The sequence below is a fragment of the Saccostrea echinata genome, unplaced genomic scaffold, assembly GCF_033153115.1.
Source record: "Saccostrea echinata isolate AGI-Se365-2 ecotype Australia unplaced genomic scaffold, CSIRO_AGI_Sech_v1 ptg000054l, whole genome shotgun sequence".
Lineage (NCBI taxonomy): Eukaryota > Metazoa > Mollusca > Bivalvia > Ostreida > Ostreidae > Saccostrea > Saccostrea echinata.
The window spans coordinates 14,825,448-14,840,718 of record NW_026889803.1 but is presented as its reverse complement, the minus strand read 5'-3'; the positions used below and the strand labels follow the sequence as shown (position 1 = coordinate 14,840,718).

The 15,271-nt window shown below is 32.6% G+C and overlaps 1 long non-coding RNA gene across 1 annotated transcript; it reads right to left on the bottom strand.

The window, feature by feature from the left end:
* Positions 1–4,686: 4,686 nt before the first annotated feature.
* On the bottom strand, positions 4,687–9,018 carry LOC133172386 (uncharacterized). The gene is made up of 3 exons (XR_009718935.1): positions 8,987–9,018; positions 5,475–5,539; positions 4,687–4,898 (listed from the first exon to the last, which is right to left on the bottom strand). It is a non-coding gene; the product is annotated as an uncharacterized LOC133172386 (long non-coding RNA).
* Positions 9,019–15,271: the final 6,253 nt, after the last annotated feature.

The window sequence follows — 15,271 nt, the reverse complement described above, 5'->3', positions numbered from 1 at the left end:
TACCAAGTGCGAACATAAAAAAATTACAGCCTATATCGTTATAATACAATTTTCTTTGTCAAAGTCGAAGCAAACCTTTTAGTCACAAGCAATCTCTGCATCAAGTATGAGCTTCCAGTGATTCTCAATTACAAATAAATGGCTTGGACAAAACATTTATTCTTTCTCCACTGACATTGAATTTGCTGGAATGACCTTGGATCAAGACCATGACACACCCTAGGATCATTGGCAATCTTTGTACCAAGTATGAGCTTCCAGTTAATCCAAAAAGTCATAGCCTGGGCAATCTTGGAGGGACAGACGGGCAGCTAGACAAGCGGACAGACAGACGGACAATATGATTCCTAATCCCCCTCCCCCCGGCCCAGACACTTCGTTTGCGGGGGATATAAATTCCTATGTTAAATTTTGAACACCCATTCTGATTTGAAAAGAAATTAAATCTTTACTATTTCAGGGAGATATTATAAGTATGTTTTCTCATTCCGGCCAACAGGTTTTTTAGAGAATAATTTTTTTCAAATGACCTTTCCAATTTTTACTACTTGTATTTCTTAATTATCTTCTGTTGGAAGAGAATGTGGTCATTCATTTGATCAACAAAGTTTGGTTGATACTGATCCAGTGATTCTTGAAAAGATAAGAATGAGAAAAAATTACAAGTTCCAGGTTTACAGCGACAACGTCGATTATGCTTACACCGAGAAAGCCAACATCGAAGTCAGAGAACAAACAAATTGTGAGCAGAAAATCTTACTTAGCCTTTGGCATGAGAGACGGGGTTCTGATTAAAAATTGAAATTATTTTTATATAGTCAATTTTTTTTACGATCGACGTTTTGACGCACCCCCCCCCCCCAAAATGATTGAAAACTTCGCCTCTGAAGGGAAGCATTTTATCTATTTCCGGGGGGGGGGGGATATACGTTTAGTGGTGAGAGGAAATTTAATTTACTATAAGTCCTATAAATATGAATGATTGCTTCGGAATATTTGGTTACAATTACATGGCTTTTATATTTATTTACACACGTAAGTTAATGTCAGCTAAGTACTAAATTAACATCTGCTATAGACAAAACCAATAAATTTTTAGCTATTTAGGGTTATCTACATATATAGATCTACTTGTAAGAACCACTTTTTATAAACAAATTTTCGCCCATGATACATTTGGCACTCTATTTAATTACCATTTTATTCGGATGTCGATCAACACATTTTTTTTCAAAAAACCCGGAGTGCAAAATAAGCGAAAATGGCCAATGAAGATGTTTAAAAATCCTGATTCCGCAATCGCATCATCTCGGGCGTTTCCGTCAGAGGTCGGAAAAACAACCCCGAATGCACTCTTCTACCATCGGCTCAAACATTCACCTCTGTCGTTGGCTCGCATATATCACAGTGATAAGCACGGGAAATAGTGCGTTTGTTTTAATCCATTATAAATAAATCCCTGTGCTAATGTTTGTCTTTTAAGGTAGATATTTTCTAAATAGATATAGAACTATTAGTTTAATTTGAAATAATGCTTGGAATATAATGTTTTCTACTTTATGTCAAAAATTTTGACGCAAGCCCATTGCAGAGGTGTCTGAGAGAGGAACAAACGACAACTCTGCATAGGAGATTGCCCCGAATGTTTTAACATTACCGGATGTTAAAATTTTATACAAGATGGAGTCGCTTCCTATTTATTAAGGATAGACGGAGTTGAAAGTCCCTTCCAGCTAATTAGTATATTTTAGGTAATATCTTTACATTCAATAAACTTAAACTCAATACTCAACAGAAAATATCTTCCCTCACTGAGGGAAGATCTTTTATAGTCATTTGTTTCAAAATTTGGGAAAGGGGGGGGGTCTACTTAATACATTCAAAGTTTTTTTTTTTCCCGTTAGTTGGAAAGGCCCGAGAAGTTGCGACTGAGTTATCTTGGTCTAAAAACACTTTGACAAACTCAAACCACGCAGTTTTATTCAGGAAACGTGTACAGTCGTGCATGGACTTCATTTTAGTACTACATATTGTGATTGAAGTTGAAAATAATCAACAAATAGATTTACAGAATAGAGAGATTATGATTGATATTGTAAATAAAATTAAGAAAATTGAACAATATTTGATACAGGGACTACCTGGTATATATGTACATGAGCAAATGAGTCTCTCTCTCTCTCTCTCTCGATCGTATTTTTTAAAACTAACCCAGAAAAGTAATGTACGTAAGTTACAAGTCAATTATTTGAAAGAAAATACTCAATTCTATACGGTAAACGATACAAATAGTTTAATAGTTTATGATACAAAGGCTGCCGATTATGATTTTAATAAATGAAATAAAGTTGTCAAAGTGTATTAATTAAGAATGATAAATTTGAGATATTCAATAGCTGCACTGAAGTTCACTGGTCTGAAATAAAATGGGATGGATGACCAGAGACTCCGGTCCGTCAATAAATTATTTTTTTTTTTTCGAAAACTACATGTACAGTTCTGCAGTTAGATATTCAAATGATACTAATATTTTCCCGGTGATTACATGTAGCTTTTCCGTCCCAATTGATATTTTAAAAAAATATGTTATATGCATTCTGAAATTTACAGTTCTGGACATACGATATAGGTTTATTGTTATCTACATGTATAACCCACTACCGATATTTAATCCCACAACAAAATTATGATGTTAGCATACTATACTTAAAAAAGATCATTTACGGGTTTTGAATTAATTATAAAAACAAAATTCATTGCTTTTAAATCTTGAGGTATTTTATTAACACTTAACTATCATCGCTTATGAAGTTCAGACCTTGGCCACGTGACGGAGTTACCTATCAATGTTTAATCCATTTCATTGAGATAACGAATCATTTTTAAAGTAAGACTGGTCACCCTTATGATTCGGAAGATTCTCTTTAAAAGTTTAAAGTTGGTATAATCATGATAAAAACCTGTGATGAAAAAAATATGACTGGAAATATTTGTGTTGAAAACGGATTAATTTACTGTTTCAAAACGTAGAGAAAGCGCAAAGCTTGTTCGTTTAATGGTTAAATTAAAGTAACCGCAGATCGCTAGTCCATGCGCAGTGAATCACCAAATTAAAAGTAAAATTACACACGGTTGGGAAATAAATTGTTGGTAACGTTAAAACAATTGAAATATGGAGATAACGAACATTTTAAAATTTAAGACTGATTAAATGCTTAGCGTTTTGTACTTAAATCAAATCTAAGATATTAAGATAATTTATTTGAAAGATTCGATTTACTTAAAGAAAATAATATTTCCCCGTAAGTCGTTGTGTTTGTAAATTATAGATTTAGAACAACAATGTTTGATGACTGCGCACTGGTTTGTATGCACACGATGGACTGCTTTGACCACAAGCGATCGAAGGAATGGTTAATGGTTGCGTAATTGTAAACAAACACAAAACCTGGCTAGACGTTTTGGATTAAGGCTACATGTATCATGATCAAATTTAAAACAAAGATAAACCAACATAATCTCAAATATTCGATATCAATAATTGTCCAATAATTGTCGTGTAAATACGCCGATTTTTATTTTGTTTATGACTGTGGGTCAATGTTTCACACGCGGTGGATCGCTTTAGATCTTCTCGGCCGCGCGTGATCGAGGGATGGGTTACGTAACGGTAAACAGAATAGAATCTGGGGTTCAGGTGAATGTAAAAATCACGCAGTTAATGATTGTCAATTATTTGACTCTTAAAAGTTTTTTCGCGTTTATATTGTTTGCTTTTAAATTTAAACAAAGAAAAGATACTAGTACTTTTTTCTGTTTCTCTCTCTTTCTCTCTTGGAAGGTTCTTTATTTTAAAACACAATAAAAAGAGAAAGTTGTCACCGAATAATCTGAATAGGAACCAAAGAGCACTTCTTGTTTGAATTGTTCAGTTCATCATTTATTTGTATGTGAATATTTTACAAACATGCAACATTTTCATCATGTTTGCTAAATAAAAATCAAGATATTCAAAATGTTAAAATTTCTTATTTCGCTTCAGTTTGTTCTCAATTCATGGACAGTTCAGTGCCGTACAAGTGTATCCTAATTAAAAAAAAAAAAATTTATGTGTGAGAATTTAATCAATTTACGTTTAACAGAAAACATTTCCTAAATCTTTATAGTCAGACAGGTTGACAGCAATAATTATTGTAGTCAGCTCACACATATTCCTTAGATCTTATAAAACATGCATAAGAGTCCACAGTTGTTACAGTATTTATAACCCAAATTTAAGTAAATCTTGTTTTTGAGCTTGACATTTGATCTTGATCATGAATCTTATTCAGTGTCTAAATGAGGAATAAAAATGATTGACCACGTTCACAATATTTATTCAGGGTAATTCCTTTTTTCGGTGAATATAAATATAATTATATATATTGGACCAAATACATATTATCTACAATTTATACCTACAATGTATAACAATTGCATGTTCATTATCATGAGACAAATTCATTAAAAGTGTCCATGTAAAGTATACATGTATTTCAATGCCAAGCTGAAAGATACATGTACATCTAGTTTGTTTAAATTGAAGTGTATCAATGTCTTATTACAATTGTATAATGTTTTACATGCATATTATTTGGTCTGCTTGTCCGTCGCTCAATTTGAATTTCAAATGTCAAAGTAGTTGTCAGAGAGATGGTCATAAAGTAACCGAACAGTTTCACAAATGTCATCAATGCACAGAAAACAAATACATCACACACTGATCTCCTTAATAAAGAACACCTTCATTTCAGACTCTAGGGGGCTCTTGGACACTGGTTTGAAAATCTTTCATTATTTATTCCAGCAGCAGATGAGATGAAGTGCAATTTGTACAGCTGCAAATTTGCAGGATTGTCCTGAAGGAAAAAACACACACCATTATATGCATGTATATTGTAAATTTTGTCATATACATTATACATTAAAACTGTATTTGATGTACAATTGTCTTAATTTCACCTTTTTCTCTCCCAGAGTAATGCATTAATTTTACAGAAATCAAGCAAAATCAAATCTTATACTGCAACTTCATAGTCATAATTCATATCTTAATTAAACAATCATAATTTACATAATTTACTTGTAGATTATAATTCATCTCGTCGACTTGCTAACTAGTATGAGTACATGTTTGGATGTTTTTTTTCTCTCTATTTTCTGCTTGTATTAATCTATTTAATATGTTGTTTGTTAATTTCTTTTCATTTTTTGCTTAAAATTTGAATATAAAAAAATGTAAATACATATAACATGACCATGATGACCAGAACAATTATATATTAATTTCAGTTTTACTGTCAACATTTTAAAAAGAAGAAAATCACTTATTTATAAAATCTGCAGACACTTCATCTCAACTTAGATAATGATTTTTATGTATTTTAATGATACATGCATAAACACACACAAAAAAATAATCTAATCATACCTACTTCTAAATGTAAAATCCTTTATATTGTGATGACTGATGAGGGCAGGCAAAATTGGGTACCATTCTCTAGAATGAAGAATAATAATAAATGATTAACTTATGTTACATGTTTTATGTTTAACTCACAATAGGTCATACATACAATGTACATGCAAGTGCTGAGTGAGCTTATTATACACAGTCAGGTCCAGTACAATCAGTACATTTAGCTACGTAGCAAAAATTACCTACCGTACATGTAGCTTTATTTACCTACCTCAGGTAGCTTTATTTAGCTATTTCAAGGCAACTTTTCACAATTTTGCTTTTTATTTTAAAAAGACAACAAGTCGCAAGAAAATGTCTACTAATATTTATTCTAGGTATCATTTAAAAAGCAATCTAAAGCAGTGATAGTTTTAACATTGCTGCGTTTGATCACTTTTAAGGAAAATATGTATTCCCACTGTTTGAGTAACTGTACACACCTTGTGCGAGATGAAGCGTGGATAAGTATAATTACATCACATTGTGCTCTTGTTAACCAAAACTGGTTTTCTTTGTTATTACAATCAAGAAGTAGCTGTTAGGTCACAAATTAACTGTTGTATATAGCCCCAAAACTTTTAGAACTTTGATTGCAATTGCGCAAAAAAGACACATCTCCAAGAGTGATTTTTTCATGAATTGTTTTCAGATGAGTTCAAAGTTGAAAATTATCACTGCACCAAAGTGCAATTTTCTGCACTTTCTGGGAAAAATTCATATTTAAGAAATAAGTTTGATTTAGTAGCTAAATAAAGCTACTTCAGGTAGGTAAATAAAGCTATGTTCGGTACATCGAATTACCGAAATGCCCTTGATTTACCGAAATGCCCGTAGAAATTACCGAAATGCCCCTGGAAACTACCGAAATGCCCCTAAAAAATATAAATATGTGGGATAATATGAAAGATTAAGTGTTCAATATGTATAATTTATCTTGAAAAGAAAAATTAAAAAATATTTTAAATGTTGTTTTTATATTTTTTATACAATACGTATGTTCATCTAAGGAAGATAACTCTGTAACCTGTAGTTGATCGCTATTTCATCAGAATTTTACGATACTTACTTCTGTAAGTTTAGAAGTTTTGTTAGTAAATTTATTTCAAGGAAATAAGATAATTGCAATTTATTTATGAAGAGAAGAAAGCAGGGACCTATATTTGTACTAGTACATACTGAGGTCCCTGAAGAAAGGACATTTATTGACTGACACTAAACAAATTCAAAAAATAATTTTTCTACACTGATGGTTTAGTTTTATCCTAAAGTAATCGATGTCAGTTTGTGGCAAGCGCACACTTGAACAACAAGCTTCGGATATTTAATCATTTAACGAAAGAGGGTAACTTTTTTTCCTCAGTTGTGTAGCATTATTTTGTTGTTGTTTTTTTTAAATATCATTGAAAAAAAAATATTCTGAATGTGGACGCTTTTCAGGCTTAAGAATATCAGATACTCGGAAAAAATGTGATAAAATTTTGTCGAACAGTTCTTAAACATTATTTATCACAAAGTTATTCTATGCCGTTTTTTTTTTTTAAATTTATTTATTTTATTTTATTTATTTATTTTTCTTTTTTCCCACCAATTCTATACTTTATATTAAAATCAAACATGAAAAAATTGAAATCCCTCAAAAATTTCCTTATATATTTCTTGTGTTTTCCCAGACCGTTTCACGTGGAGGTACCGCCATGCATTCACGATGTCCCGCAACGCTTCCTACTAAGAATAATTCATAAATGGTAGTATAATATTTTTATTACGATATTATCTGCGATAGATTTAAATTAATTTATTCACTAACAACTCAATTAACTAGAATCCTTGCATGTATGTGTTGCACACCTGCAGAGAACTCGGGTGTGAATTTACGGCACGTGGTATATGATGCAATAGCTGTCAATTTTATGCATTATTGTAATTTATTAACTATTCAGCTTTCACTTTTAGATAATGACTTTTTTCACAAGAAAAAAAAATACCTTTTGGACAAACGGTGTGCGAATTTTCGAAACTCTACGGGTCGTTCTTTTAAGAAGAGTATATAAATTGTCAAACAAATACAATATTTATTATGTACAATATATAACTTACATACTTTGGGGGGCAATATTTTAGTAAAATTAACATGCCCAATAAAAATTATTTATTCTGCGAACTTTGTCTTCATGTACTTTATATACAATGACAAAAATTAAGATTGATACAAAGCATCAAATCGACCGCAATAAATTATTTCCGTGCACAAGAAAAATGATTTTCTTAAAAACGCAGAAAATAAATCTATACTAGTGAATGTTTTGATGATCTTAGAAAATAAGGACGTAAACTCTTTCTTTCATGACTTATGCCCTAAATCTTTCTTACGTGCTAATCCAGGATGATTTCTGCAGATTTTGCTGCAAAAGGAGGTGAAAGTCTAAGAAAAAAAAGAATGCCGTTGTGTCATTGGCAGTTAAAGCATTTTGAAAGCAATCTCAACTCAGACGAAACAAGGACAAAATAAGGATATACAACATGAATTCAAAAATAGTGACTTCAAATATATACTTTAGCACCATAATTTTATCAAGGATATTTCAGTGCGTTTTGAAAAAAAAAGAATTATCGACAAATATGGTATCGTTAACATTTTACAACAATTTCTATTTATATGTACCTGCGGATGAGCTGCGGTCCTAATAAAGGCAGTGTTGCGGAATTAAGTTATAATACTTTTAATTATTGAAATAAACATGAAATTGACATATTTTCGTTTTCTGTCGTTGTGTATAAAAACAAATACTAGTATAGACTTTTGAAATCTGGAACGAATTTAGCATTAATTATTTTCGGGGGGAAATTCTTAACGGAAGTTATTCGTTACGGGAATTAATTTCAACAATAAAAATTTATAATTCTTTGCAATAGATACATCAACGTTTGTTTTAAGATGTGAATTAGATGTATTAATTGCTTCGTCTTGAAATTTGTGAATGAGAAATCGACATGAACACATGTGAGTTAAGGCTAGTTATAGGCGTTTCTATGCAAATGAGCTAATAAATTCGCGTAAGAGGTATATTTATTATTCAAAGAATGTTTTGATTTATTTTCTTATGCATATTTAGTACCCACGATATGTTATAGCCAGTACACATTATGACGTCATATTATGACGACATTGATCTTAGCTACTGGAGGTAATATAACACATCAACAAAACAGCTTCGGCGCAAGGGATTACCCTGTTTATTTTTACATAAAAATTGTATAATGCTAAGAAGAATATTGTATAAATTAATAAAACTGCTGCACAAATCCTAGGCATTTTTTCATTTGACCCCCCTACCCGTCCCCTTTCTACACAACCTCTTTTTTCCGCATCCGATTTCTGTGTATATTACAATAGCATAAAATTTTAAAGTTCAAGTCATTCAAACATTGCTTAAAGGGAGAGATATGTATAAACATGCACACATTTACAGTGTGTAGTATACTTACATGGTCTTGCACCAAACAACTGCGATTATGATCTGTTGTAGTCCGCCGCTGACGGTTCAAGTGGAATTATCCAGACAAACAGAGCACATTTAACAGAGAAACATGTTATTGAACTGTAACACAAGTAGGAATCGAGTTAATCATCCAAACATGCTGAAGAAATTGAAATACGATCTTTTGATGTCCGATCTCTTCTTTGTTTACATGCGAAACTTCTTCCGGTGATCGTTCACGGTTAGATCGTACGCCATATTACTCGAAGGTAACAGAATAAATGTGTGTTCAGAAAAAAAATGTTTATTTTCTTTTGTGATTTTATAAATATTTCTTTTGTAAACGTTCTATGTCCTTTTGCGTTTCTGTAATTTATTTTGAAATATGAATTAACCTTTACTCCAATCTGAAGGCTGTAGGATACAGGATAGGATAGGATAGGATAGGATAGGATTCTATTAACTACTATATATTTCTATCGTGAAACCTCAATCCTGAATCCTATCCAATCCCATCCCATGTCAACTTGTGGGATAGCAGCACTGTACCAATATCTGTGAAAATAAGCTATTTTCTACTACTTCCTGTTTGGCCGGAAGTGACGTCATTCGACGCATTTTGATGATCTCGCAAGCTGCTACTTGTCATGATGAACAACTTTGCTTCTTTGAAGTATTACAAATTCTAAATACTTTTTGAGATATCAGGAAAAATATTTTGGCCCCTTTAGATTCCTTATTTTAGGGGCCAGCCCTTTTTTTGAGATATCATTTAAAAGATCTTATAATTCTGCACAAATTTTGTTATTTATGTTTTATCAAAATATCTCCAAGTAAAAAGATATCGTACAGAAAGTGTTCGAAATTTTTAAACTTTTGATACGACTTTTTTCAGGCCATAGCGAGCGTCGACGTGTGGCACTTCCGGTGAAAGTTAACTACGTATTACAGATCTACATATATTACTCTGTCTTCCCTAAAAGTTTCATGTTCCTGTGATGAGTGGTTTCTTAGAAAACCTGCGGACAAACTGACCCTCCAAAATTCACTAAATCGCAAAAATCTTCGGACCGGAAGTGACGTCATCAAAATAAAAAAAATATGTATCAAGATTTTTTAATGTTCTATCAGACCTGAAATTTTCATGATAATCGAGCGAACAGTTTTCGAGAAATTGCGTGCACAAAATCGGTAAGAAAAAAAAATAAGAAGAACTAGAAACTCAATGCGAGCAATGAGAGTTCTTCCGTTAGATTCTGAAAATAAAAACGAAAATTTAAGCTGAAAAAGTGATAAAAGAAATTCAGACACTCTAGAGAATTAACCCTGGTCGTCAGCGTGAAAATCCAACGTGCTAACCATTAACCAGTCACTGTTTTGCATCACTTCCTGTCACGACCGGAAGAAACAGCGATACAAGATTTTCTCACGATTCAAATAAACTGATGACTGACTATCAGTCCTGAAAGTTTTAGACTTCAGTTGTTTACTGTTGCCGAGCAATATTGTGAGAACAAATTCTAATTTTGAGGACAGGTAAACACGCGACCGGAAGTGAATTTAAAAAAGTCTCTGACTTTACTCTAGATATCTGCAGTATTTACAACATACATCAAATCATTTCAAGTACTTTATCGATAAGCAATATTTATGAGAAAGTTAAATATAAAAATAATGTAGTTTATCTCATAAAACCGGAAGTTGACGTTTTTGTTTCCGGTGGAATCTAACATATTTCAAATCAGCGAAAGAGATGAAATAATGTTATGCAAGTTTTGATTTAAAAAAGAAAAGATAAAATTTTGATTTCCTTGATCACTTCCCGTGACACGCGGAAGTGACGACTGATGCGTTTAACCCAAATGGTTTCGCTTACTCCTCAAGGTCTATCACTCATAAAAGTTTGGTGTTTTAATCTTTCACCTGTTTTTGAGATCTCGCTCAGACAACTCATTTTGAGGACAGGAAAACACGCGAGCGGAAGTGAATTTTTGAAAGATATTTAAGATTACTCTAGACATTTGCAGTCTGAATAACATATTTAAAATTCATTTCAAATACTTTATCTAGAAAAAAAATATTGATGGGAAAGTAAAATACTCAAATTATGTAGTTTTTCTCTTATAACCGGAAGTTGTCGTTTTTGTTTCCGGTGGGACCAACATCTTTCGAATCTGCGAAAAAGATGCAATAAAGTGATGCAATTTTTAATTAAAAAAAGAAAAGTTGAAATTTTCGATTTCTTTGATCACTTCCTGTGAAGACCGGAAGTGACGGCTGACGCTCTGAACCCAAATGTTTTTGCCTATATCTTAAGCTCTGTTGCTCATATAAGTTTGGTGTCTTAATCTCTCACCGTTTCCGAGATCTTGCTCAGACAACTTCTCATTTTGAGGACAGGAAAACACGCGACCGGAAGTGAATTTTACAAAGATATTTTACATTACTCTAGATATTTGCAGTCTAAATAACATATTAAAAATTCATTTCAAATACTTTATCTACAAAGGATATTAATGGGAAAGAAAAATACTCAAATTATGTAGTTTTTCTCTTATAACCGGAAGTTGACGTTTTTGTTTCCGGTGGGACCAACATATTTCGAAACTACAAAAAAGGTGCAATAATGTGATGTAAGTATTGATTTAAAAAAAGAAAGTTGAAATTTTACGATTTCTTTGATCACTTCCGTAAACGACCGGAAGTGCCGACGACGAACGAAAATGCGATTCTGCAAATTTAGAAGTCACGTTCTATGCTCTCCAATAAGTCTCCAGTTCATATCTTAAGCCATTCTTGAAAAAAAGGGGCGACAAAATTTCATTTTAAAATCAGGAAATTGCCCGTAACTTGGAACCAAAATGGAATTTTCCAAATTTTTCTTGTGATGAAACAAGTTCATACAATGACTAATTTTTCCTGAAAGTTTCACGGAGAACCAATGAATAGTTTTTGAGAAAACGCCTGCACAAAATTTGGTCAAAAATAATAATAATAATAATAATTAATAATAACTAGAGCAAAGCTCGTTGCAAAGCAACGAGTGGGTCTTCCTTCTTAGCAATTAGCTTGTAAGTTAACGTAATAAATAGATAATTATTTGTTTAATTTCCACCTAAAGGTTACATGTTTCTGTTTAGATTGTCAACTTTGCTAACATTCTCTTTCTTCTTTGACCCAAATGTCAAGAGACCTCAACTCCGGAACTCTGAATCTGGAGTGCGCATGAGAATATATATTTCAACTGTACTCTCTCCAACAGTACTCTTGAAATAGTATCCAAAACACTAATACTCCCAGACCCTCATTTCTTGAACTTTGACTTTTGATTTTTAATTTCTAGACTTTTCTCTTCTATTTATCTAACATCTTTGATGCAATCATTTTAGTAAAACGTTGGCTCACAAGAGCTAAAAAGATAAAAAGAATGATGTATCTTAGAGTTGTCTATTTGTAATCAAAGTTATATTGAAATCAGACCAATTTCTTGAAATAAAAAATTGCACTGTTGTAGTGCAAAAAAAAAAAAGAAAGTCTGTGAGCCAATGCTCACTAGTAATACCCCCGCTTTGATGTGAATGTACATTCTGATGTAAATGTACACAATTTCAGTTATGGACAGACACAAGGATGAACAAGAAGTTAACATCAGATTCGTACAAAAATGAATCCCACCATATTGCAGGCCAAAACAAAGAGCGTGCTAAAATTTCAAGCATCTGCAATCAATAGTTGCTGAGAAAACTGCAATGAAAATTTGTTATGTATGGTACGGATAGACACACGGATAAACAGGAAGTTGACATCAGATTCATACAAAAATGGATCCCACCATATTGTAGGCCTTAACAAAGAGCGTGCTAAAATTTCAAGCATCTGTAATCAGTAGTTGCTGAGAAAACTGCGACCAAAATTTCTTATGTATGGTACTGACAGATGCACGGATAAACAGTAAGTTGACATCGGATTCGTACAAAAATGGATCCCAGCATATTGTAGGCCAAAACAAAGAGTGTGCTAAAATTTCAAGCATCTGCAATCAGTATTTGCTGAGAAAACTGTGACCAAAATACGTTATGTATGGTATGGACAGATGCACAGTTAAACAGGAAGTTGACATCGGATTCGTACAAAAATGAATCCCACCATATGGCATACCTCAACAAAGTGTGTGCTAAAATTTCAAGCATCTGCAATCTATAGTTGCTGAGAAAACTGCGACCAAAATACGTTATGTATGGTACGGACAGACACACGGATAAACAGGAAGTTGACATCGGATTCGTACAAAAATGAATCCCACCATATGGCATACCTTAACAAAGTGTGTGCTAAAATTTCAAGCATCTGCAATCAGCAGTTGCTGAGAAAACTGACCAAAATACGTTATGTATGGTACGGACAGACACACGGATAAACAGGAAGTTGACATCGGATTCATACAAAAATAAATCCCACCATATGGCATACCTCAACAAACTGTGTGCTAAAATTTCAAGCATCTGCAATCAGTAGTTGCTGAGAAAACTGTGACCAAAATATGTATGGTACGGACAGACGCATGGATAAACAGGAAGTTGACATCGGACTCGTACAAAAATGAATCCTACCATATGGCATACCTCAACAAAGTGTGTGCTAAAATTTCAAGCATCTGCAATCTATAGTTGCTGAGAAAACTGCGACCAAAATATGTTATGTATGGTATGGACAGACACACGGATAAACAGGAAGTTGAAATGGGATTCGTACAAAAATGAATCCCACCATATGGCATACCTCAACAGAGTGTGTGCTAAAATTTCAAGCATCTGCGATGAGTAGTTGCTGAGAAAACTGACGAAAAATTTGTTACGGACAGACAGACAGACAGACAAGGGTAAAACAGTATACCCCCCTCTCCTTTCGGAGCGGGGATATAATTAATGATATTTTACTTGTCTCTACTGTATTCATGAGAGGTCAAAAAAATTTTGAATTAAATTAGAGGGGTTATGACTGTTTCATCGCTAGTTATAGATGATCAAAGCAAAAAAACAAAGTCGAGAATTGCAATGTCATTGAAAGTCTTGGAGAGCATCGAGCTACTAAAAAATTATTTCTTCAGACAAGAAAATACCCAAAAGAAACTAAAATATTTTACGATGCTTCAGGGATTTCTTATACATATCTAGGACAAAAGTGTTCAAATAGCAGTAGCTTTGTTAATGGAAGGATTAACATTTTTGATGCCCCAGTCCATGCGATATCCCAGTACACCGTTTATCGCATGGATGTTGCACCTATGGATTTTGCAAAGTTTCCATACCTATTGCTTTACTGCGTAAACATAGATTTTAAGATCTCACTAATATTTGATACGCAACAATAGAAAAAAGTAACATGACTTGCTATAGTTATTCAATTTTGAAGTAGGGAAAAGACATGTAAATGATAGAACTGCTATGAAAAGCTTAACAGGTTTGGAATCAGGTTGTCACATCACCTAACATCAAAAAAACATCAAATGATTGCTCCATGAATCCTATGACTCCACAATAAAAGTCGTTGTATATTTTCAAAATTTTAGTAAATAAACCTGATTTTTTACATACTAATAAACAGATAAACAAAATTTAAGAATTTAATCAGAAAAATGTCATTTTTCAAAGTGCACAGTAATTTTTCCGTATCAATGTGTCCACAAACTTTTTTTAACAACCCTCGTTCATGTACATGCCCTTAGCACTGAAGTCATTTGAAACATGCACATATGTTAACACTTTTTGTTGTATATGCCAAAATAGCAGTTCATTCTAAATTATTTTGTAAAAAATACATATATATTACAAGTTCTTAATGTATTAAGGCCTGATGTGTCCATTATCCTAAATGGAAGGACTTTTATCCTTGTATGACTGTTTAAATTTCAATATGCTGCTTATTCTTTGTCATCTCCCAGCAGATGCTCTTCCGGCAAATATGGTCATGCTTGGTATCAAATTTCAGTTATCAGATGGCAGTCACACCTATCCAAAAGAAATTGAAATTTCTCATTTAAAATTTAAAAAAAAAATGTGCAACTTATAAATGATAAATAGGGATGTTAATTTTACTCGGACAGCTTAGTCGAACAGTCAGAGGCTTTAGTCGAATGAAAGTAGAGTACTTGTTGAAATTTAAATTAATTTTTCATGTCATTTTCCTATTTGTCTTTAAGAGACAGCTAGCCTGTACAATATTTAATCTACGTTATAATCATTATACAACAAATTCTTGAAAAATTAAAAAAAATTTATAAAAACAAAATTTT